We start from the raw sequence: 26,941 nt of genomic DNA, 5'->3' as shown, positions 1-26,941 counted from the left end.
AACTAAAGGGTTAGTAATGAACAAGAAAAAAGAAAAGTGACCGTTCTAATTAGTCAAATGTTCAACAAGTTGGAGCTCATCTTGAACTTCTCAGTCACCCAGGCGCTGGGTCCTCAGGCAGCGTGAAAGCTCACCCCACCTTCCGAACGTCGCTCACCATCCATCTCGAACTGGTTCGTATGCTCCGACCGGTTGTCCGCAGCGTCTTCAATCTTCATTTTCCCTCTAACCAAAAAGATCAAGCCCAAATTTAATGCCCCTTAGCAGAGAAAACCTCCTCTTAATCCGACCATCCTAATTGTATGACATACGTTTCTCCTATCTCTTAACTTCAACAGTAACCCAAACAAATAGGAAAACAAGTAGTTCACATAGAAGAGCACAAAATGAAATTCCTACAGTACAACAGTAAAAATATGAAACAGGGCATTACACAAGTAAGTACGAGTATCTACCTTGCTGTCAACGCTACCAATTTAATCCATCTGCAAAACAATTGTCACTCTTGATACAAAAGTAATGAATGCAGATGATCTATTGTTTTAAGCAGTTGCACGCGTTCGAGGGCCACGTGTAGTGCGATTGAATTATTTGCTTCATGTCGATGCAAACATTGAGTGTACCTAGTTTACCGGGAGACACACTGGATCGGTTTTGTGCTCACGCAAAACCGTGAAGGAATTGACCAGGTCGGGTAGCATATATCAACAAAAATAAACAGTTGACGTTTCGGGCTGCGACCCTGTTTCGGGATGGAACAAAAGGGGTGAAGATGCCACAATAAGAAAATTGGAAGGAGGGTGAAAAGGACAAACTAGAAGGTAATCGGTGAAACCAGATGTGTAGGATAGGGGGCGAAATGTGGCTATGGGTGATAATGGGAAAAACAAATAGCTGGAGAAAATGGAATCTCATTGGAGAGAGTGGATCATGGGAGAAAGGGAAGTAGGAGGGGAGCAGAGAGGGGTGATTAGCAGGTGAGGAGAAGAGTAGGAGGCCAGAGTAGTGAAATGAAGAAGAGGGACAGGGGAGAGGGAAAACACCAGAATACTAAGATATCTGTGTTCATGCAAAGTCCAAAGACAGAATAATTTTTCATGTTACACCTTCGACCGGAGAGTGGGCTTATGTTGCAGAAAAGGAAACGAGTAATGGGCTGACATTTCGCACTGGAAATACGGTTTGGAATTGAAATGCGGAAATTCAGCTTTTTGTTGCTGGATCAGAGCTGCTGGACGAAGCGTTAATTAACTTGAAGAAGGCGTCTCGGCTCGAAACGTCAACGGTTTGTTCACCTCCATAGATGCTGCCTTATCCAGCATTTAGTCTGTGTTGTGATTATTGTGATTAACGGTTTGCGTGCGTTCAATATCTTCGTAAGCCTGGATGCAATGTCAGTTTAAGGCTCTTACTATATTACAGGAAGGTACAAACAACATATACTTACATATATATATATATATATATATATATATATATTTACTTTGAAAGATCGATAACCGAGAGAATTTCCACACTGAAACAGAGTAGCCGAAGGACAGTAAAACATTGGTCTATCATGACAAACGGCAAGGTCTGTGTAGCCCAAGAATAGCTGAAGTCAACAATAAGAGTCATGAAACCCAGAGGCGAGCCTTGGAGTGTTTCACAACAACCTTCACTGACTTCTCGAATCGTCATTTCATCGTCTTTGAGATTTTGCAATTTCGTGTCAAACTATCCATACCTCATCACAATTGGGATTTTACTTGAAAGAAATCATTCTTATTTTTCCTGCAACTCTTGGAAGACAGGTCAGTCTTGTGTATTATTGAGTATTCAGTGTGCTGGAGCGGGTATAAGTCAATGACCGTGGAGATTCATCAGATCAGAGGTTCTTCAGCGAGATCGCGGACAGCTAGAACAGAGGCTGAATCTCACTCAGAATGATTGAAACTATCTACAGTGTGAGAAAGATATATTACATGATCATTGCCGTTATTGGTGCTCCCGGGAAGAACATCGGCGACCTAATGTTTACAGTTCTGTGTGCACGGTCTTTGGACTCATTCAGTTACCGACAGCATTGTGATGCCGGTGTATCAGTGAGTGCGGTGCAGACATTGTGACAAAACTTTGTGTTCGTTCAGAAGTTCCTTGCAGTTTAATACGCTGAAAAGAAAAAAAAGGAAACAGATGTCGAGTGAAAGATCGAGAGCTGGATACATTTTGTGGATTCATGGCAGGCAGCTTTGATTTATCAATGCAAAACCGCTGTCAAAGTCAACTCCGATAATCCAGCGCACTCGGCACCTTTATAGATAGATAGATAGATAGATAGATAGATAGATAGATAGATAGATAGATAGATAGATACTTTATTCATCCCCATGGGAAAATTCAACTTTTTTTTTCCAAAGTCCCATACACTTGTTGTAGCAAAACTACTTACATACAATACTTAACTCAGTAAAAAAAAATATGATATGCATCTAAATCACTATCTCAAAAAGCATTAATAATAGCTTTTAAAAAGTTCTTAAGTCCTGGCAGTAGAATTGTAAAGCCTAATGGCATTGGGGAGTATTGACCTCTTCATCCTGTCTGAGGAGCATTGCATCGATAGTAACCTGTCGCTGAAACTGCTTCTCTGTATCTGGATGGTGCTATGTAGAGGATGTTCAGAGTTATCCATAATTGACCATAGCCTACTCAGCGCCCTTCGCTCAGCTACCTATGTTAAACTCTCCAGTACTTTGCCCACGACAGAGCCCGCCCTCCTTACCAGCTTATTAAGACGTGAGGCGTCCCTCTTCTTAACGCTTCCTCCCCAACACGCCACCACAAAGAAGAGGGCGCTCTCCACAACTGACCTATAGAACATCTTCAGCATCTCACTACAGACATTGAATGACGCCAACCTTCTTAGGAAGTACAGTCGACTCTGTGCCTTCCTGCACAAGGCATCTGTGTTGGCAGTCCAGTCTAGCTTCTCGTCTAACTGTACTCCCAGATACTTGTAGGTCTTAACCTGCTCCACACATTCTCCATTAATGATCACTGGCTCCATATGAGGCCTAGATCTCCTAAAGTCCACCACTATCTCCTTGGTCTTGGTGATATTGAGACGCAGGTAGTTTGAGTTGCACCATATCACAAAGTCCTGTATCAGTTTCCTATACTCCTCCTCCTGTCCATGGTGTTTATGGGTTACTTGGTGCCTTTTTCCCCGCATCAATAGTTCAACATGCTTTAAATTCAAATTTAAAGGAATTGAGCTGTGTTTGGAAATATAATGCTGCAAGTTTCAAGGGAATGTGGTAAGCGAAACCCCAGTGAGATTCACTTGTGTGTTAAATCGCGAACCATCGAGAATTTTGAAAATTGAAATGTGTTGGTGTGCGTTCTAGTTTACAAGTGTTTGGTTCCACGCCACATTATCGGTGAAGAAGGGATTAGTCAACCAGATGTGTCCATTAGATGCCTGGCCAGGTAAATGACATGGGATACTCTGATCTGGAGCAATAAACATCGAATCATTTGGAACAATAATTCTGTAATTTGGAGCAGGTCAGGAAGAATGCGCGAAAAAAAAAAGTAAAAGGAGATGGGAACTTCCAGATCCGATCTCTTGACATAGTGTGAAGGAACCGCGGCCGAGTGTGGATGCAGAATTTAAAAGCAGCGTGGGTGGGTGACGAACAGGAGTGGAGAAGGAGATGAATGCTTGGAACAAGGGAAGTAAATCTGCAGCGAACTTTGAACATTGTAAATGGACGAAGTCAGAGGCAGCGGGCGTAGTGACATGCGAGGAGTGCCAGAGCATAGGTGACAGGATCGCTGTGAAAGTTGCCGAGGTATCCGGCTTCTACAAAACTGCCGAAAAGCGCCCTTGGCGATCAGTTGACAATGCCTCCTTCCCAAATCCCGCTCCTCTTTCGGTACCGAGTGCCGTAACCTTTCTCCCTACTTGCCCGCATTTGAGGCGTCTGCGAACCCCGAGTTACACTTTTAAACCTTCAGAAATGAGCTGTCCGCAGAGTTTCATGTAAAGTTTCTCTTTACAGCCTCTCTCTGCACAGAGACCCATAGAGCGGTGAGACAGTAATTCACTCTTTCTTTCTGTTGTCTCTCCCCCCCCCCCCCCCGGTGAATTTAGTGGCATAGTGATCCTGATCCTGTCCAAGGGAAAGTGCGGCCTCTCCACCTGCACCACTCGCAGCCTGGTGGCCATGGCAATGGCGGGTCGGTTATTATTACCTCCCTGGGCATCACCGTGTGCAGTGCGATCTCTGCCCTGGGAGAGGCAGCCACTGACTGTTCTGTCTGGTTCACTGTCAGCTTTACGTTTGACGGGTTTGTCACCATTTGTTGCCAGAAATAGAGAGCTACGTATTGCACCGGGAAAACTGCGTCTGTGTTTCTGACGACAACCGGCGTTCTGTTCTGTTTGGACACTGTGCCATAGTTCTTTATATTGTAACCTGTGAAAGTGATTGGCAATATACCCTGGGACTGTTTGCAAATGCCAAGCTACTTTATGGACCCCGGGTGGGTGGGATATGATTGTCTTACTACTGTTCTAACGCCATTACTCCCGTTCGTGTTAAAACTACTGTTCAACGCTCTGACGGTCAGACGCATTTCGGTGAGTAGCTGAGTCCGTAAGGAGCTGAGGGGTCAGAGCAAGGCGGAGAACCGCAGTGACCCGGAGATGGAGAACAGGAGGAGGCCTGTGATCTTACTTCTCACCATCTCCGGAAGCTTCATCATCCTGTGGCCCATGAAAGTTTCTGAATTCCTTTATAACACAATTGCCCAATTGGATCAAAATAACTACAACGATTCGGAATACATTTTTCAACACACCGGATACACGCTGGTGATGTTAAGTTGCTGCACAAACACATTTATTTACGGCGTAACTCAGTCCAAGTTCAGAGAGCAGTTCAGCAGCGCAGCAAAATATCCGCTGACATCAGATGTTGTGAATTCCAGCTTGATATCACAGAACTGCCAGTCATCAGAGAACGTGGCGGCAGGGAGAATTAAACCAGTTTAGATCCCGAGAGGAAAATACACAACGCCACCCTCAGCCCGTGAAGTCCGCCTCCTACCAATTATTAAACTCACCCTAACTTTTATTTTTATCTCCCCACCATATTCCGGCTCCTGTCACCGCCACAACGCTTTCGGTAATGGCAAAGCAGGAGAGATATACAACTCTCGTTACATGCATCTGCAGTGCAAGTTTTTAGTGATCATGCAGAAAGTTTGAAGTTCGTACCTCATCTCCTTCTACCTTAGGCCACGAACTTATCAATCACCCCTGCTGTCGACCACTTCTGGAGGTCCAAGACGCGGACTTCTACAAGAAGGGATCCGTATGCTCCACGACCGCTGGACTAAGAGTGTAAATGTAGCAGGGGACTATGTTGAAAAATAAATGTGCTCGGCTTTCCATAATTGACTCCTTCTACCTTAGGCCACGAACGTATCAATCACCCCTCGAATGTCTCGGAATGGCTATATCTACTAAGTACATCCGTGTTTCATGTTTATCCTGTGATATTATATCCGGACGGGGATCACGTTATCACCCGAGCTCTACTAATGGATCCGTCGGAATAAAACTGTCAGACTCCGACTCTAAAACTGGATCAGGCGTATATTTATAGTAACCTATAGTATCTTTCAAGGTTTTGGTGAATGATGCTTGCCACTAGATGGCGCCTGTGTATGTAACAGGATTGAAGTAAATTGGTGTTGGATCCTGTAATGCGTTGGATAATTTCAAAATGGCATATTCGGCTTTAGAGCACGAGAGAGACACAACACAGGAAAATATACTTGGTTTTGAATTTGTTAGTTTTTTTTAATGTGCATTTCTGTTATTTTTGTGACCACCACCTGGTCATATATTGTCACAAGGAACCACACAGTTTCTGGGAAGAGATCTCCAAGTTTTAGTGGCGTCAAACGCTTCAAGTTGACACCTCGTCTGCTCAGATGGTGGATCCCATCCATGGACAATTATGCTCATCCGGTGGTTAACTCTTTCTTCTACAGCAGAGTTTTACAAACTATTTTAGCTCTTTTAGTGTCGCGAGTCAAGGCAAACTATCGAGCACCCTGGTTGCTACTCTATGTAACCCAATAATGTCTGTTAGGTTGGTTCGGTCGGACGAGATTGCCGAGTGTAGGACGCGTTGTGACGACAAATGCTCAAGGCCTGCAGTGCTGTGCTTCTTCCTGTGTCCCAGTGCCACATCGTTTTTTGGAAGTGCCTGCTCTGCTGACGGTTGGTCAGATTTGATGCCGCAAGTTTGAGGCAGTTTACTCCCCCACCAAGAATCATTAACGCCCCCCTAGGCGAGTGCTATTTGCTTCTAAAGCCATCTTAGGACTCGTAACCGTTCCAAAGGGAATAACTGTTCTATTGTGATAATTTCTAGGTTGATCTTTCACTTCAGTTCAGAATAGCACATGCTCGCGCCGTGTTGAATCCTGTTTTCATTAGATATAATTATGCCTTGTGATGCCTGCACTTCAAGCTTTAGTAGCTGGAGCTGAGAAACAATGGTTATAATAGGTTGACAAACTCTATAGACGGATGATCACTCGACGTAAAGTCTTGGCCTTCAGAGCTGCCCGTGGGAAGGAATTCCACAGATTCACCACCCTCTGTCTATTCTCACCCTCGTTCCAAAAGGACCATGGGACATATCAGTCTATCGAGGTATTTCAACATTCAATAGGTTTCAATTATATCACCCTTCATTTTTTTGAATTCCAATGACACAGGACCAATCATCGAACGCTCCTCAAATGACAAGACATTCAATCCTGGACTCATTTTCGTAAACTCACCACATTGTCAGCCCATCCTTTCTAAGGGACCAAGAGCTGTTTACAATATTCTGACTGAGGCCTCACCAATGCTTCATAAAGCCTCAACATTAAATTCCTGCTTTTATATTCTCGTCCTCTTGAAATGAATGCTGAAATTGCATTTGCTTTCCTCACCGCCAACCCAACCTACAAATTATCCTTTAAGGTATCTTGCACAAGTGCTCCCAAGTTTAGACTATTTGGAAAATAGTGTATCCACGGTATTTTTTTCTCAAAATGCAAGGCTGCACACTTCCCTACACGATATTCAATCTGCTTCATTTACACCCAATCCTCTAATCACCGAAGTCCTTTCATAGCCTCTCTGTTTCCTCAAAACTACCTAGCCCTCCAGCTAACTTGAGATCATCGGCAAACTTTGCAATAGAGCTATCAATTCTGACATCCAAGTCCTGTGGAACATCACTAGTCACCGGCAGCCAACCAGAAAACACCCCCGTTATTACTGTCATTTGCGTCCTGCCAATCAGCCGCTGTTTTATCCATGCAATAATCTTTCCTGTAATATCATGGGCTCATAACTTGTTAACCAGCCTCATGACTGGCACGTTGTCAAAGATCTTCTGAAAGCCCAGGTGCACATTATCAACCGATTCTCCTTTGTCTATCTTGCTTATTACCACTCCAATGAATTGACGGAATTTCAACACACTTTCTCAGGCAATATTTTCCTTGAGGCAAACGTTCTTAAGGCCGATTTAATCATGTGCCTCCAAGTGCCCTGAAAAACACATCCGCAACAACCGAATCCAATATCTACACAACCAGTGAGGTCAGACTAACTGTCCTAAAATTTCCATTCTTCTCTCTCCCTTCTTGAATAGCAGAGTGGCATTTCCAAATGTGCAGTCTTCTGCAACCATACGAGACTTCACTGATTCTTAAAATATCATTACTAATACCTCCACAATCTGTTCAGCCACATCTTCGAGAACTCTGGGATGTACACCATCTGGTCCACGTGATCTATTTACCTTCACACCATTCTGTTTCCCAGGATCCTTCTCTCCAGCAAAGGCAACTTCACACACATTCTGACCACTGACATCTGGACTTGCACCATCCCGCTGGTTGTTTCCACAATGAAGGCATATGAAATACTTATTCAGTTCACCTGCTATCTCCTTGTTCGCTATAACTACCCACCCCACCCTCCACTACCATCGTTTTCCTCGTCTGATGTCCACTCTTGCCTCTCTTTAACACTTTATGAATCTGAAGAAACATTTGGTGCCATCTTTAATGTAAATAGCTAGCTGCATATTCCATCTTTTCTTTCTTAATTAGTTTTTTTAGTTGCCTCTTGATTGTTTAGAAAAGCCTCTCAATAATCTAACTTCCCACCAATTTTTGCTCTGTTATCTGCTCTCCCTTTGGCTCTATTGTTGGCATGGCCTTCTCATCAGCTGTGGTTGTATGATGTTGTCGTTCGAATAGCTCTTCCTTTTTGGAATGTATATAGCCTGTGTCTTCCGAATTGCTTCCCGTAATTACAGCTTTTGATGCTTTGTCGTCATCCCTGCCAGTGTTTTTTCCCCCATCAAATTTGGCCAGTTCCTCTCTCATGCCTCTGCAATTGTCCTTATTCCACGGTTATACTGATAAATCTCACTTTAGCTTCTCCTTCTCAAATTTCAGGGTGAATTCCATTATATTAAGATCACTTGTCCCTCAGGGTTCTTTTACCTTAAGTGCTGTAATTCGGTTCATTGCACAATACCAATCCAGAAATGCTGATGCCCAGCTGGACACAACCAGGAGGTCGTTGACCAGTGGAGTGACTCAGGTATCTGTTCAGACCCTTACTCTTAGAGAAATTATCTATATGGGGAAGTGGAGGGATAGGTAGTAAGTTTTCTGATGACAAAGGTTGGGGGTGTTGTGCATAGCGCAGAGGGCTGCGGGACATTGATAGGATGCAAAACTGGGCTGAGAAGTGGCAGACGGAGTGGTGAAGTGTGAAGGGTGGTGGTTCATTTTGGTAGGACAAATATGATGACAGAATATAGTACTAATCGTAAGACTCTTGGCAGTGTGGAGGATCAGAGGGATCCTGGGGTCCAAGTCCATAGGACGCTCAAAGCAGCTGTGCAGGTTGACTCTGTGGTTAAGAAGGCATATGGTGTATTGGCCTTCTTCAATTGTGAAGTTGAATTTAGGAGCCGAGAGGTAATGTTGCAGCTATATAGGACCCTGGTCAGACCCCACGAGTACTGTGCTCAGTTCTGGTTGCCTCACTACCGGGAGGATGTGAAAACCATAGCAAGTGCCAAGGAGATTTACAAGGATGTTGCCTGGATTGGGGAGCATGCCTTATGAAAACAGGTTGAGTGAACTCGGCATTTTCTCATTGGAGAGACGGAGGTTGAGAGGTAAACTGATGGAGGTGTATAAGATGATGAGAGGCATTGATCATGTAGATAATCAGAGGCATTTTCCCTGGGCTGAAATGGCTGCCACAAGATAGCACAGGTTTAAGATGCTTGGGAGTAGGTACAGAGGAGATGTCAGGGGTAACATTTTTTTTTAAACACAGTGAGTGGGGAGTGCATGCTGGCAACGGTGGTGGAGGCGGATATAATAGGGTCTTTTCAGAGACTCCTGGATAGGTAAATGGAGCTTGGTAAAATAGAGGGTAACCCCAGTAATTTCTAGGGTAGGAACATGTTCAGCACAATTTTGTGGGTCAAAGGGCTTGTATTGTGCTGTAAGTTTTCTATGTTTCTATCTTAACCCTTTAGAAGCAGGGAAAATGACCCATAATGTGGAAATGAGCCATGAATAAGGAGGTTAACTACCAATGTCATTCTTCCTCAGCCCAGAGATTTGAGGGATGAAGAACATGTCAGATAGAACTGCAGTCAGCTCGACTTCTTCAGTCTACAGAGAATTCAAGAGGAACATCTTCACCCACCGAGTGGTGACTGTTTGGAACCCATCACCACAGGGAGAGTGAGAGATGAACACCAGGGGAGGATTGAAACGAACTGTCATGGATCAGAATCACTGGCAGGGTCCAGCTGGTCTGAGTTGACTCTCTACTGTACACAAGGTGTGTTATAACTTCTCTACTGTATACTAGGTGTGTTATACATTCACTAAGTACCGGAGACAGAGTTTAAAATTGAACTGATTTATTTTTCCCAGATCCAGAATATAAACTCCAGTCACATTAAAGGTGAATGTACAGCAGAAGAAACTCCTCCCATGCCCAGTGACCAGGGTGCAGAACTGGATGTGGTGAGCAGCAGCAATAATTGCAGAGTTCAGCACCGACAGTCACTCTCGAAATTGCATTCAGCAACGGTGATGGACAAATATCCAGCATGCCGCTCATTGAAACTTTCTCCCCAGTGTGAACCCGATAGCGTGTCTCAAGGTTAGGTTACTGAGTGAATTCCTTCTCACATTCACAGCAGGTGAATGGCCTCTACCCAGCGTGAACTCAATCATACACATTTGATTGAGAAGGCTGAGAGAAACTGCTCCGTGTCTGAGCAGGTAAACAGACTCTGCCGCTGGTGTGAACTTGCTGGTGTCTCTGTAGACGAGATGACCACATGAATCCTTTCCCACATTCACAGCAGGTGAACGGCCTGTCCCTTGTGAACTCGCTGATGACTTAGTAGGTGGGATGACCGAGTGAATCTCATCCCACAGACTGAGCAGGTGAACGGCTTGTCCCCAGTGTGAACACGCTGATGTCTCTGTAGGGTGGATGACTGACTGAATCTCATCCCACAGACTGAACAGTTGAACGGCTTCTCCCCAGTGTGAATTCGCTGGTGTACCAGTAGTTTGGATGACCGAGTGAATCCCTTCCCACAGTCTGAGCAGGTGAACGGTCTCTCTCCAGTGTGAACTGACTGGTGTATCAGTAGGTCAGATGACTGAGTGAATCCCTTTCCGCAGTCTGAGCAGGTGAATGGCCTCTCCCCAGTGTGAATTCGCTGATGTACCTTCAGTTTAGATGACGAAATGAATGCCTTCCCACAGTCTGAGCAGGCGAATGGCCTCTCTCCAGTGTGAATTCGCTGATGTTCCTTCAGGTTTGATGAGCAAGGGAATCCCTTTCCACAGTCTGAGCAGGTGAATGGCCGCTCCCCTGGTGTGAAATCCCTGGTGTGCCATTAGGGTGGATGAACGAGTGAATCCCTTCCCGCAGTCCGAGCAGGTGAACAGCCTCTCCCCAGTGTGAACTGACTTGTGTACTAGCAGTTCAGATGACCGAGTGAATCTCTTCCCACAGTCTGAGCAGGTGAATGGCTTCTCTCCAGTGTGAACACGCTAATGTACCTTCAGTTGGGATGAGCAAGTGAATCCCTTCCCACAGTCTGAGCAGGTGAATGGCCTCTCCCCAGTGTGAACTCGCTGGTGTACCAGTAGGTCAGATGACCAAGTGAATCCCTTCCCACAGTCTGAGCAGGTGAACGGCCTCTCCCCAGTGTGAACTGACCTGTGTGCCAATAGGTCAGATGACCGAGTGAATCCCTTCCCACAGTCTGAACAGGTGAATGGCTTCTCTCCAGTGTGTACTCGCTGATGTTCCTTCAGTTTAGATGAGCAAGTGAATCCCTTCCCACATTCTGAGCAGGTGAACGGCCGCTCCCCGGTGTGAACTCGCCGGTGTGCCATTAGGGTGGATGACCGAGTGAATCGCTTCCCGCAGTCTGAGCAGCTGAACGGCTTCTCTCCAGTGTGTACTCGCTGATGTTCCTTCAGTTTAGATGAATATGTGAATCCCTTCCCACAGTCTGAGCAGGTGAACGGCTTCTCTCCAGTGTGAACTCGCTGATGTTCCTTCAGTTTAGATGAACAAATGAATCTCTTCCCACAGTCTGAGCAGGTGAACGGCTTCTCCCCAGTGTGAACTCGCTGGTGAGCCATTAGTCAAATGATCGAGTGAATCCTTCTCCACAAATTCAGCAGATGACCAGCCTCTGCCCAGTGTGAACTGACTGGTGTGTCCACAGGTGGGAAGACCGACTGAATCCCTTCTCACACACAAAACAGATGAATGGCCTTGGCCAGTGTAAACTCGCTGATGTTCCTTCAGTTGAGATGACCAAGTGAATCCCTTCCCACAGTCTGAGCAGATGAACGGACTCTCTCTTGTGTAAAATGACGGGCGGGCCAATCAGTCAGATGAGCAAATTAATCCCTCCCCACAGTCTCAGCAGGAAGGATGGTTGAATGAATCCCTTGCTCCTCGTCTTAAATATCTGGATAGAGACAGCAAAACTGACGTGATCTGTTTGAGATTCCCGTAGACAAATTCCTTGTCATTTTTAACCTGTAAAAAGATTTACAAAATCCATCAGTGGGGGAAGGACAACATTTCAGATGAGATCACTTGCGTTGTCAAGGTGTGATCTGGCATCACACTGTTACAGTGAAGTTCAACCCAAGTTGGAGAGAGAAGGCATCTTCTTGCTGGTATCTGGAATGATCAGCAAATTCTCTGATGCTTTTCCTGTCTCTACAAGAATGGGGCATATCTGCCATCTCCAATCTGTGACCTGGCTCAGTTTGACTCTCTCCATTGGTATTATTCCCTGTTCCCACTGAGCTGCATGGGTGCCTGGCCCCACAGTAACTGAAACACTCTCACACAAATAGCTGGCAGTGCATTCCACACACCCACCACTCTCTGTGTAAAAAAACTAACACCTGACATCCCCATGTATCTATTTCCAAGCACCTTAAAACTATGCCCCTCATGATAGCTATTTTAGACCTGGGAAAAAGCCTCTGGCTATCCACGCGATCAATGCCCCTCATCATCTTTTCACCTAAAATATGCTCTAAACATAAACAAGGGAACCATACATTGCTTTGAGGTTTTGTTAGAGGTATACAAAGTTATTTGGGTACAGATAGGGTAAATGCAAGGAGCATTTTCCACTGAGGTTGGGTGCGGTGATAACCAGAGGTCATGGGTAAGTGGTGAAGGTGAAAATTTAACAGGAGCGTGTGGAAAAAGTCTTCACTGAAATGGTTGTGTGAGTGTGGAATGAGGTGTCAGCACAAATGGTGAATATGAGCTCGGTTTCAGCATTTAAAAGAAGTTTGGATGGGAGCCTGGATGGCAGGGGTATGGAGAGCGATGTTCCCCGTGCAGATAGTTGCATTTGACAGCTTAAATGTTTTTTCAGCATTGACTAGATGGGCCAAATAGCCTGTTTCTGTACTGAACTTCTCCATGTTTCTATGTCAGAGAAGCTGGACAAACTTGTTTGGAAGGGAAAAGTTAGGAGTGACAACAGAGCAGCAATGACTGGAATTTCTGGGTGCAATTCGGGAGCTGAGTTATCGATACATCCCAAAGAAGTGGAAGCATTGGAAAGGTAGGAGGACACAACTGTGGCTAAAATGAGAAGCCAAAGCCAACATAAAAGCCCAAGAGAGGGCAAACAAGGAGCAAAAACTATTTGGAAGCTTTTGGAAACCAACAGAAGATGAGTAAAAAAAAGTAAAGAAAAAGTTTCCAGTGCATGGAATCATGATATTGTAGTCATTAATGCGTCTTGGTAGCACCCAACAGTCTGAACATTTAGAAGAACAACATATCCAGGGCCTCAATATCTCTTAAAAACCCAGGTTCCCTGCACCAGTTACCTTTCAACCTTTATTTTGTCAGGCATGTACAAACTCTACACCCTCAAAATTTCACTTCTGAAGGCCTCCCACTTACCAAGTACTCCTTTGCCAGAAAACAGCCTGTCCCAAACCACACTTGCCAGATCCTTTCTGATACCACAAAATTTACCTTTCTCCAATTTAGAATCTCAACCCGTGGGTCCAGACCTCTCTTTTTCCATATTTACTTTGAATCTCATGGCATTATGATCACTAATTTCTGTCATCAGCCCTGGATCATTTCCTAACAGCTTATTGCACACTTCTACGTCGGGATTCCTACGCACTGATTAAGGGCACATTTGACAAACTCTACCTCATCTAGTCCTTTTATAGTATGAGAGTCACAGACAATATCTGGAAAGTTAAAAGCACTTACTGAAACAACCTTTGTTTCTTGTCATGGTCTGCAATCTCTCTGAAAATTTGTTCCTCTAAATCCCTCAGACTGTTGGGTGCAACCAAGTCCCAATAATGGCTAGAATATCATAATTCCCTGTCCTCAGCTTATCTGGCATTCCTACGATGCTTCTTTCATTGTGATAAACACAGCTCAGCACATTCATACCATGCATGACCATTTGATTGCTGACTCTTATCTGAGGTCTGAACAACATCTGACTGGTGTCAAGAAAACAACCTTTCCCTGATTGTCACAAAAACAAAGGAGCTGTTTGTGGATTACAGGAGGAATGGAGAAAGGCCCTATTGATATCAATGGATCTGGGGTTGAGTTGGTGAACAGCTTTAAGATCCTCAGGACAAACATCAACAAGGATCTCACATGGTCTGTACGTACCGGCTGTGTTGTGAAAAGAGCACAGGAGCCCCTTTTAAACCTCAGATGGTTGAAGAGGTTTGTTATGGGCCCCAAATCCTAAGAGCTTTCTACAGGGAGACAATTGAGAGCATCCTGAGTGGCTGCATCACTGCCTGATATGTGAACTGTACTTCCCTCAATCTCAGGAACCTGCAGAGAGTGGTGCAGACAGACCAGCGCATCTGTAGATGTGAACTTCCCATGATTCAGGGCATTTACAGAGACAGGTGTTTAAAAGGGGCCCAAAGGATATTGGGGACCCAATTTATCACAACCACAAACTGTTCCTGCTGCTACCATCTAGGAAACAGTACCACAGCAAAAGGACTAATAGGCTTCGGGATGTTATCTTCTACCAGGCCATCAGACTGATTAATTCATGCTGATAGAATTGCATTTCTGCTATTTTGACTGTCCTATGTACAAACTATTTATTAGAAATGACTATAACTTACACATTGCACATTTAGACGGAGACGTAATGTAAAGATTTCTACCTCTCATGTAATGACAGACTCCCAGCTGATCCAGAATACATCCATTTCAAGTTCCAACTCCTTAAAGTGCATATGTGCATAGTGATATTTATATAGTGAGGTATTCATTTTAACAGCTAGCAAATCACTGTCAATAAGAACTTTGATCTCCTCTGGGTTCGATCCAGTTCATCTGCTCTCTCACACTATTTAGCAGGCCTGTAACGGGTAATGAAGGATTTTCTCACCAAAGCTCTTGCATATTGTCCATAAGTGGTTTGTTTGCTAAATTCCGCTTTAAAAAGTCAGAGTTCCAAATATCACTCCACTTCTTCCCACTTGTAATTCTTCCAGCAACTTATGCATCACCACAATACACACAGGTAACACCAGTTTCTATATTGGACATAAATATTTCCCGTGAACCCTCCTGAGGAATTAAGGATATATATATATAAAAAACATTTTGAACCTATGTAACCTCTGGCTAAAAGAATATTTAGGACTGAATAGGAATTTTTGAACTGAAGTAGACTCTGTGTTCAGTGGTTTGCTAAGACAGGCTCATTACCAGTTCTCTGCGGCTTGCAGAGAGACACACTGAGAGCTGATAACATTATACATTGTACCCTCGTTAGCTGATAACATTATACATTGTACCCTCGTTTGAGTGAAGGGAGAAGGACTCGCTGATAAGGACAGGAATGAATATCTGTCTGTAATTAAGTCAGGGCCTTGCAAAGGGAATAGCTGATAAGGACTGGACAGTACATCCATCTGTAATTAAAACCTTCATTTAGCCAATTCTCTTATCTACGCAATTAAGTTTTGCACCAACAGACTTGGTGGGCATACCAGCTCAAATAACATCTTGCAATAGTAATGTCTGGGGCTTACTATGTATAAATGACTGGGTTCATGCATAAATACACGGCTGTAACCTGACTGAGTCAGTCCACTTGTCAGATGGTGGCGGTGCTTACGTGCCTTCTCATTGACAAATGGGTCTCAAACTCCTACAGGAGAATGCACAATAAACTGTGGTAACGATAAGAAGCTGGTCTCCCGGGTTTTATTCAGATTCAACTTTCACATTTGGCATCAGAAACAGGATCCCAATACAGGGAGTGCCAAGCAGACGAGCTGAGTAAGCGGCTGGACCACTCTGGGGACTGCGGAGACCGACCGGTTGCCCGATAGATATTTTACATTTTGTCACTCACTGTTAGTTCTTTTCGATGTACGGTCCCTCGTCCAAGGCTGATTGCATACCTTGACAGGATCGGGAAAGAATCTGTTGGGAGACTCGTATAAGGTAGGCAAAATTTTACTAAGTGAGTAGAAGGCGGTTCCAGGTAAATTTCACTAAGTGGACAGGAGGCAGACGTGCCGGGTAAATTAATTAAATGAGCATGAAGTTCCAGCTGAATAAATGTATTAAATGAGCATTAAGTGCCAGCCAGGTGAATTTACTAAGTGGACAGGAGGTGTCAGCCGAGTAAATGTATCTGTTTGTTAATTAAGCAGGAGGCTTTGTGCCGGGTAAATTACTTAGAGAACATGGGTCAATTGCAGTCGATTGATATGAGTGGGGCAGGAGCAGCCCTACACAATGTGTGAGAGTTTTCCAGACAAGGAAGAAGATTGCAGCGCTGAATAAGAAATTGGGGAACAAAATCTGGCCACTGGGGGTGAACCAGGGATATTACCTCATGAGAACAAGCAGTAAATTTGATATGGAAAAAGAACTGTGGAAAGAAGTGGAAATTGTTGGAAAGGGAAGGGAAGGATAAGGCAGATGCAAAGTGGAAGGGTGCATTATTAGCAAGTTGGAGGAATAATGCATGTGACAAAGGGTAGAGGTACGTACTGCAGGAGGAACGCCAAAGGTTGGGAGATGCTAAAAGTGGAGCGTGAATGGGTGGATAGACGCAGCAAGCAAGAGCAGGGAAAACAACGTAAGCAAACCTAGTCCAGCTTAGATAGGAGAGAATGGCAAGAATGTCAGTCTGAAGTTCGAACTGATAGGGAAACAAGAGATCCCAAACCCATGTCTGGCATACCAACCCTGTTACAGGACAGTGACTGTGATGAGGTGTGGGCACCCAAGGTACTCCCCCCCCCAACACCTCACCAGGAGCCGAGTGCACCCAGTGCTCCCGAACCCCAATCCTCCCAGTACTCAGATACGGTGACCACTCGGGTAAAACAGTGGCGGCAGGGAAGGGGGAGGTCCCTATACCCTGAGATTCAGAAAGGGAATACCTACGACAGGGAGGGAAGAATCCAACAGAACCCCAGAGTTAATGGCTCCACAAAGACATTGGCTCAATGGAAGAAGCCAGAGAGTGGTAGTGGAGGATTGCTACTCTGAGTGGTGGCCTGTGACTAGCGGTGTGCCACAGGGATCAGTGCTGGGTCCATTGTTATTTGTTATCTATATCAATGATCTGGATGATAATGTGGCAAATTGGATCAGCAAATTTGCCGATGATACAAAAATTGGAGGTGTAGTTGACAGTGAGGAAGGTTTTCAAATCTTGCAGAGGGATTTGGACTAGTTGGAGGAATGGGCTGAAAAATGGCAGATGGAGTTTAATGCGGACAAGTGTGATGTATTGCACTTCGGAAGATCAAGGTAAAACATACAACATACTGAGGTAGAACACCCGCAGTAGAACAGAGGGATCCGGGAGTACAGATACATAATTCCCTAAAAGTGGCATCACAAGCTGTAAAAAGGGTTTTTGGTACATTGGACTTTATAAATCAAAGTACTGAGTATAAGAGTTGGAATGTAATGGTGAGGTTGTATAAGACAGTGGTGAGACAGAATTTGGAGTATTGTGTGCAGTTTTGGTCACCTAATTACAGGAGGGGTATTAATAAGATTGAAAGAGTGCAGAGAAGGTTTATAAGGATGTTGCCGTTACTTGAGAAACCGAGTTACAGAGAAAGGTTGAATAGGCTAGGACTTTATTCCCTGGAGCATAGGGGAATGAGCGGTGATTTGATAGAGATGTATAAAATTATGATGGGTATAGATAAAGTGAATGCAAGCAGGCTTTTTCCACTGAGGCCAGGGGGAAAAAAAACTAGAGGTCATGGGTTAAGGGTGAAGGGGGAAAAGTTTAAAGGGAACATCAGTGGGGGCTTCTTCATTCAGGGAGTGGTGGGAGTGTGGAATGAGCTGCCAGAGGAAGTGGTGAATGCGGGCTGACTTTCGACATTTAAGAGAAACTTGGGTAGGTATATGGATGAGAGGGGTTTGGAGGGATATGGCCCAGGTGCAGGTCAGTGGGACGAGGCAGAAAAATGGTTCGGCACTGCCAAGAAGGGCCAAAAGGCCTGTTTCTGTGCTGTAATACTCTATAGTTCTAAAGGCAATTGCCCACGCGAATGCTGCCCAATCCACGAGCAGAAGGAGGAACAGCCCTTAGTGATTCCTGTGTATGCACCCTGGAAGCCTCAAGAAATGATAATGATCATGAATCAGGTCCCAGGTAGAAGAGAAAAACCAGCACAGTTTGCTCAGTGTGTCCGCAGTACTATACAAATGTTTAATGTGACCCTGCAAGATTTATTCGGTCTCTGCTGCATGATTCTCTCAGCTGATGAGGGGCGGAAATGGAAGGCAGAATTGAGATACCAAACCTATCAGGAGTTACAGGCGGGAAACCATAATGAGAATGAACAGACAGACCAGATTATTCAAGCCTTGGAAAGGGCTTTCCAGCAACCTGTAAACATCACTGAAGTTCTTGAATGCAAACCTAAGCCTGGGGAATCGGGAATAGACTATTGGGAGTGATTTGTGGCCTGCTACGGCACTTTCGCAGGAGACCGAGTCTTTAATGATGGGAATCTGTTCCCCAGTTTTACACCTTACTGCTCCAATGCTTACCAACTAAGATAGCCAACATGATTAAAACAAATAATATGGATTGGCCTGACAAAGATCAAAATCGAATGCGATGAACTTTGACATATTGTTGGGACCTGACATTGTGTGCTGTATCTGGGGATAAGAAATGGGAACAAAAACCTACCAAGGGACAGATGGGGACAACAACCTGTGTAGAAATTGACAATCAAGGATGCTTCCTACCGTGAGTACCACCCCTCAGGAAGAGCCCAATGTAATATTGCAAGTTGCTGGAATTCCTGTTCCGTTTATGATTGATATGGGGGCAACCACAACCACTCTTGATCAGGAAATAGTACTGGAAAAGGGATTTCAGCTATCAGACGCAACAATCACTCTGTTTGGGTTTGAATGTACGTATCCACGTATCCAGCCACTGCAAGTGGAATTTCAGGGGAACCAGTGTGAGGTTTCATTTACAGTCACCACCAGTCGGGGGTGTAATCTATCAGAGAGAGACTTGCTCTGTCCGTTGGAAGTCGAGATTCTATGCACAGATAAGGCTATCACCCTGGGACTAGCGAACAGCTTCCCCAGTTTCTGAACACCCAGTGGTGGGCACTTAATCTGGACTCCATTGTGTTTGAACCCCTTCTGCCAGCGGCCGACCCTCATGTGACTCTGTGCTATGACCCTCCGTGGTGCTCAACTGAGGAAAGCCAGTATTATGCACCCCTCGAGGGACAGAAGTTCCCAGTCACGGTGATTGGAGAGATTAAAGGAAAAGAGGGCAGTGTATTACTGGCCAAAGTTCCAGATTTCTTTGGCGACAGAGAGGACTGGTTGTTCCCCATACTACCGTTAGGGTTTGCCCCGGGTTCAAACCAAAGACCCTGGGGTTCCTTGCCTACACCCTGATGAAACAAGCCTCCAGCAACAAGGGAGACTGGCGAAACTTGGTCGCAGGACAACTCCAATACTGGAAGGAGTCTGAGGTGAAGATGGGACATCTGGTAAGATACTCTATTAATATTGACCGAACCCTAGATGTTGTACCCCGTCTCTGGGCAACTTCAGGCCACGAAGTTGGCCGCACTAACTGCCTCCGTCTGGATCACCGTGATAGATTCTCCCATACATTCCGCAATACGCCCTCAAGCCTGAGGCAATGTGAGGATGGAAGCTCTTTTGTGGATCCAGCAGGGAAACAATATTCTGGCGATGCGATAGTAACTGACAGTGAAGTAATTGAGCAGGCCTCTTTTGAAGCAGCTGTCTCGTCCAGAAGGCTGAGCTGTTTGCTCTGACTCCTGCCTGTATCCTAGCAACAGACTAAAGTGCGAACGTTCACACGGACTCCCGTTATGCATTTGGAATTGTACATGACTATGGGAACGTGGGTATTCCTGACTTCCTCTAGCCACCCCATTAGTAATGCCACCTTTGTAAACAACTTACTCACCGCTCAACAGCTACCTCGAGTTTTGACTATTATTAATGTGCGGCCCTCATCCGCCAGTCATCCTTTAGCAGATGAGACAGCGAAAAGGGCGGCACAGTGCTCGTAGTTGTAGTTGTAGTCTCCTCGGGTTCCCATCAAGCAACCTTCCGTGACTTAAGCAGAACGAGTTTGCCAGACATGTGGGAGGTACGTACTTTTCAGGGGGACGCCTCTGAGGAGGAGTGCAAGCTGTAGTTCCAGGTGGGGTGCCAGAAAGACCCCGACCGAGGTTTCTGGATCACCCCAGTGGGACAGGTTTGTGTTCCTACACAGTTTTTACCTATATTGGTCAATTATGCACACACCTGGAAAAGGAGGGAATGGTTGTTAACCTGCACCCTGCACACCGGGTACGACTCCCTTGACCATTTTCGTGTCTACAAGTTGATGTTACTGAATTGCCTAGAGTACATTGCTATAGATACTGCTTAGTCATTATAGATGTGTTTAGTAGATGGTTTGAAGCTATTCCAACTACCAATAATACTGCTATGACTGTTGTGAAGGTATTATTACAGGATATAATTCCCAGGTACAGCCTGCCAGAGATGCTGAGCTCTGACAATGGCCCACACTTTGTGGTGACAGTGAACAAAGAGGTATGTAAGAAACTAGCTATCAGGCAACAATTCTACCGTACACCACCCACGGGCTGCTGGCATAGTGGAAACAGCCAATGGCACTCTGAAGATTAAATTGGCCAAAGTAACGGTGGAGACTGAACTCACTTGGTTGATGGAAGGACCTACCATTAGCTCTATTCCACATGAGGGTTACCCCACGGGGGAAAACAGGGTCATCACCAGCTGAAATGATGTATGGACAGTCCATGGGGACACCCTGGGGACCACCTTGTGTCCAATGCTCCCAGAAGTTCTACCAGCAAAATTCAAAATTCATACCCTTGGGGAAGAGATGGGAAATAACCAAAACTCTCCAAGCATTACATACACAAGTACGACAGGCTTACAAGGAAGAGAATTTTCACTCCTCCGCACAGAGGAGTGACTATCCCACCACAGAACCGGGGAATATTGTCCTGATCAAGAACTGGGATTGTGGGAAACTCGGACCTCGGTGGAAAGGAGCATATCAGGTGTTACTGACCACTCCCACGGCTGCCAAACTGAAGGGGCAATCTCGGTGGATACATTGAACAGACTACAAACGTGTTACTGAAGGAACTGAGTAGAAGGACTCTCTCGGACTAAAAGAAAATGTATTGTCTGATAGTGGTGTTCATGCTTATGTCTTTGACAGGGCTCACCCCAGCATCCGGGGGCCCCCATGTTAACACATTTCTGTCTCTCTGTCACACCGATGCCAAACAGGTAGAACTAGGGTCCTGCTGGGTTTGTGCTGAAATTCCACAGCATGGTAAAACTATGATTCCAATGTCAGTAATCCTGCTCAACCAGAGTGAGGAACTCTCAGCCTGGGCTTTCTCAAACAACACCCGGGGAAGTGAGGTGAGGAACTGTGGTATTATCAGCGATGAATGTGGCTGTCAGTGTTGTGAGGGATGGTATCTCAGGCTCCCACCAAACGCAACTTCCTAGACTGGGAAACATGCATCCTGGCCATACTTGCAGGTGCCCAGCAGCGGAGAGGAATAACTGAGACTGAGCGATTTTGGATGATCACTTTTCTCTCCTATGGAGTAGCCAGGAATTTACGAGATATAATCAATTTGCCTATAGCACTTGAGGAGCTGGCCACAATACTGCAGGGGCCCTGACAGAAACACAGGCCAAGTAACAGAAATATCCACTGAAATGATTGCAATCTGGCAAACAGTCCTACAGAATCATATAGCTTTAGATTTTATCCTCGCTGAGAAAGGGGGAACCTGTGTTATTATTGACGCAGAATGCTGCACCTATATCCCTGATGAGTCTAACATTACATCCCTCTCCGAGCACACTGCCAGGGAGATTGACAGCATCAAGAAAGTAGAGCAGGATTTACACAGGTTCACCGAAGGGTCGAAATGGTGGTCTTTGAAGGCCTGTTTGTTAATATGTGGGACATGATATTGCATTATGGCCTAATAGTTGTACATATCATTGTTACAATTACTGTTTTTACTCACTGATAAGTCAATGCTGTACTCAGCTGCTTTCTCTGTAAAAAACTACTGCTTTGTTGATCATGTAATGATCAAAAGGAGGGAATGATAAAGTATGCAAAAGGGTTAACACTTGGTTAAACAATAGCAGCCTGTTTTTCTGAAAGAAACTGCTGATGAGCACCAGATGTGCTAAGCCATGCTGAGCCATATTTCTTCTTGAGGGAAGCTAGCTAGGGTTTCAGGATGTCCTTGTGCACTCACGTGTAGAGATAGGACAGCTTCAGTCTGTTCTAAGGCATTATGACTATTTTGTAATTTGTCTTTAGGGGCTGTCATGTAGTAAATAACTTTGGCTCCAGCCTGTCTTGTGTGGTGGGTATCTGGACAGATATATCCGTGGTGTAAGGGGAATTGTTAGTCAGTTAGTGGATTGGGTGGGAACAGTCATAGACTCTTCCTGTTTGAGTGACTAACTGAGTAAGCCCCGGGTGCTTGGAGTAAAGAGTTTGTATTTATACGGTCTCTGAGTCACTTTATCCGGATTCGACTTCCACAGAATGGGAGAGGTTTTAAAGGGCTGGGCTGCTGGAAGCACATTACCAGACCTGGAGTGATTGCAACTGGTTCTGACAGAGGCACAACTGGTTCCTCTGGACACATTCAGTCTCACTCCAACTATTTCCTACCTTCCTTTGTATGTATGTAATGTCTAAAGGTATGTAATGTCTAAAGGACCAGTGTTTGAGTAAATGAGACTCACCAAACTTTATCCTGACTGAATCACTGGAATCTCCGAGTCAGATGGGTTCTCTCCAGCTGATGCTCTCAATCCTTGTGCTGGTTCACTTGTTGCTGTTCCCTTGTCTTCAGCCGTGGTTTGCTTCCAGTTGGGTTTTTCTTCTAATAAATCTCTCACCGCAGGTCCAACTTTAACATGAAAGATAATGAAGCACATTAACAATAAAAAGAACCAAACATTTCTGCTTAATGTTACTAAGAACAAAACTCACTGAAACTTAAACGTTGAAGGCAAATATAATGATCTCAGTGAACAATCTTTTATTGTCCCTCACACGTCACAAAACGATATGGGATAAGAAGGAGCCATCATTCAGTCATGGTAAGACATCAGACACAGGAACAGAATTAGGGGATTCAAGCTATCTGGTCTGCCCACCACTCAACCATGTCTGATTTTTATTCCATCACCATATCCCTGACTTCCTCCTGTAACCCTGAAGCTACTTAGCAATCATGAATATAATAATCTCTCTCATTAATATACCATATACCATAAAATGGTAGCCTCAACCAACCTCTGTGGCAACAAATTCCACAGATCAGACATCTTTTGGCCAAATTTTTTTTCTCATCTCAGTTTTAAAGGGAAGCATCTTTATTCTGAGACTGTGCTGTCAGATCGCAGACTCTCCATCTAATGGAAACATCCTCTCCATGTCCACTGTATCCAGGTTTTTCAGCATTTGGTAGGTTTGCTTAACCATACATCCCTCCACCACCCCCACCGACCCTCTGAACTTCATTGAGTACAGGTCCAGAACCAACAAATGCTCCTCATACATAAAGCCAATCTTTCCTGCAATTATTCTTGTAAATCTTGTTAGTAACAACTGTACTGAACACAAACTGGTACAAGGATAATTTACAGAGAAAGTCGTGCTTTCTTCACTGTTCTACTATCACAGAATGAGCCATTTCCATTTCCAGGTCAAAACAGGTCCATTTCAGGAAATATAAACCATTCCAGGGTAAATGTAATAAAAAGAAACTGGAATTACCAGAAACACTCAGCAGGTAAGGAACAGCTGTGGGGAGAGGAAAAAACTTTACAATTCAGGTTAATATATTTCATCAGAATGACTTCAAACATTTTCTGTTTTTAGTGCAGGTTTCCAGCAACTTGAAATTCTGCTTGATTTCCACCGAGCGACAGACAGGTGGCAGTGAGGGGGGAAATTTCCAAACAGAGTTTGAACACCAAATTCACGGGTCCATTTCTACTGTTGTAAACACAGTACAGCCCAGTTACTCATAGCCTCTCCCTGTGAGGGATGGAATGGGAATTCATCCTCTCCTCATGATTAGCAGTCATTGCTTCCAAAGGAACTCCAGAAACAAACATCTGATCTCAGACCAGAAATACTCACTCAACACCTCATAAGCCCAAGCAGTTCGATCCCCGGGTCCATTTTGCCTGGATCAAGAACTGTGATATCTCAGAACCCAACCTCAATGAGACACACAGGCAAAGGTTGGGCACCCCTGATCAAAATTTCTGTTACTGTGAATAGTTAAGTGAGTAGAAGATGAACTGATCTTCAAAAGTCAAAGTTAAAGATGAAACACCCTATTCAACATTTTAAGCAAAATTAGTGTATTATTTTTGTTTTGTGTAATTTTAGAGTGAAAAAAATAAAGGAACAGCATGCAAAAGTTTGGGGACCCCAAGAGATTTGAGCTCTCAGATAACTTTTACTAAGGTCTCAGACCTTTATGAGATTGTTAGGGCTATGGCTTATTCATAATCTTTGTTAGGAAAGTCCAGGATGATGCAACTTTCAATGCTTTATAAATACCCTGACTCCTCAAACCTTCTCCCAACAATCAGCAGCCATGGGCTCCTCTAAGGAGCTGCCTAGCACTCTGAAAATTAAAACAATTGATGGCCACAAAGCAGGAGGAGGCTATAAGAAGATAGCAAAGCAGTTTCATGTAGCCACTTCCTCAGTTCGTAACATAATTAAGAAATGGCAGTTAACAGGAACGGTGGAAGTCAAGTCCGAGAAATCTTTCCCAGAGAACTGCTCGTAGGATTGCTAGAACCCCCATTTGACTGCAAACGACCTTAACGAAGATTTAGCAGACTCTGGAGTGGTGGTGCACTGTTCTACTGTGCAGCAACACCAGCACAAATATGACCTTCATGAAAGAGTCATCAGAAGAAAACCTTTCCTCCATCTTCCCCACAAAATTCAGCATCAGAAGTTTGCAAAGGAACATCTAAACAAGCCTGATGCATTTTGGAAACAAGTCCTGTGGACTGAAGTTAAAATAGAACTTTTTGGCCGCAATGAGCAAAGGTATGTTTGGAGAAAAAAGGTGCAGAATTTCATGAAAAGAACACCTCTCCAACTGATAAGCATGGGGGTGGATCGATCATGCTTTGAGCTTGTGTTGCAGCCAGTGGCATGGGGAACATTTCACTGGTACAGGGATGAATGAATTCAATTAACTACCACAAATTCTGGAAGTAAACATCACACCATCTGTAAAAAACAGCTAAAGGTGAAAACAGGATGGCTTCTACAACAGGGTAATGATCCTAAACACACCTCAAAATCCACAATGGACTACCTCGAGGTGCAAGCTGAAGGTTTTGCCGTGGCCCTCACAGTCCCCCGACCTAAACATCATCGAAAATCTGTGGATAGACCTCAGAAGAGCAGTGCATGCAAGACGGCTCAAGAATCTCACAGAACTGGAAGCCTTTTGCAAGGAAGAATGGGCAACAATCTCCAAACAAGAATTGAAAGGTTCTTAGCTGGCTACAGAAAGTGTTTACAAGTTGTGATACATGCCAAAGGGTTGTTACTGAGTACTGACCATGCAGGGTGCCCAAACTTTTACTTCAGACCCTTTTCCTTTTTTGTTATTTTGAAACTGTAAAAGATGTAAAAGAAAAAGTAATCTAGCTTAAAATATAAAAAAATGTGTCATCTTTAACGTTATGCCTTTTGGAACTCAGGTCATCTTTTACTCACTTAGCTATTCACAGCAACAGAAATTTTGACCAGGGGTCCCAAACTTTTGCATGTCATTGTATGTGATTTTCTTGCTAAATGATACTTTAAAAAGTCAGATTTCCAAATATCACTCCCCACTTGCAAATTATCCAGCAACTTTTGCGTTGCCACAATACACACAGGTAATACCAGTTTCTGTATTGTACATAAATATTTCCCCTGACACCCCCCCCCCCACCCCCAGGTGACTGACGGTGGTGAACTCGGTGATGGCAATGCCAATGAATATGAAGGAAAGGGCACTAGTCTGTCTCATTGGAGCCTGACACATTTGTGATGTGAAAGCTATTTGTTGCCCGGGGCAAAGGTGTTTGATATCAGTATGTACCCAGACAGAATGGGTCAAAGCATGTCCTCACCGTTAGAAAACGCCAGAACAAGAGCAGGCAGAACAAGCAACACACACAAAATACTGGAGGAACTCAGCAGGTCAGGCAGCATCGATAGAAAAGAGTACTAATGCTGAGTTCCTCCGGCATTTTGTGTGTGTTGCTTGGATTGCCGGCAGCTGCAGATTTTCTCCTGCTGCGGTTGGACGTAGAACGAAGGTGATTGTCTCAACAGCTGATAGAAAGATATTGTTCCCTTTCTACGAGTTCCTGATCCCTGCATTTAGTTTTCTGGAGCTCAGCTCTGTCTGTGAGATCTATTTGCTCCCATTCCCTGATTGGCCGGAAGCTCCCCGGGGCCCGTGTACGGATCGTGGGGCTGAGAGAGAGGAAAAAGACCTGGCCTGTGCCGAGTTTGTGGGCCACGGTGTTCAATGTTCACAGCAATTGTCACTCAATTAAAGCCCACCCAGCACCCGCTCTTACCTCCTACGGTCCTTCCGACATTTTGTGTACTGCGCGCAT

General features: G+C 44.6%; 1 long non-coding RNA gene across 1 annotated transcript; it reads right to left on the bottom strand.

Moving 5' to 3' along the window:
- On the bottom strand, window positions 1-26,941 carry LOC140721681 (uncharacterized). The gene is made up of 3 exons (XR_012097438.1): window positions 26,903-26,941; window positions 23,024-23,190; window positions 1-225 (listed from the first exon to the last, which is right to left on the bottom strand). It is a non-coding gene; the product is annotated as an uncharacterized lncRNA (long non-coding RNA).

Source organism: Hemitrygon akajei, unplaced genomic scaffold, assembly GCF_048418815.1.
Source record: "Hemitrygon akajei unplaced genomic scaffold, sHemAka1.3 Scf000059, whole genome shotgun sequence".
In the NCBI taxonomy this organism is placed as follows: Eukaryota; Metazoa; Chordata; class Chondrichthyes; order Myliobatiformes; family Dasyatidae; genus Hemitrygon; species Hemitrygon akajei.
The sequence above is the reverse complement of the archived record's forward strand: the minus strand, read 5'-3'. Positions and strand labels throughout refer to the sequence as shown.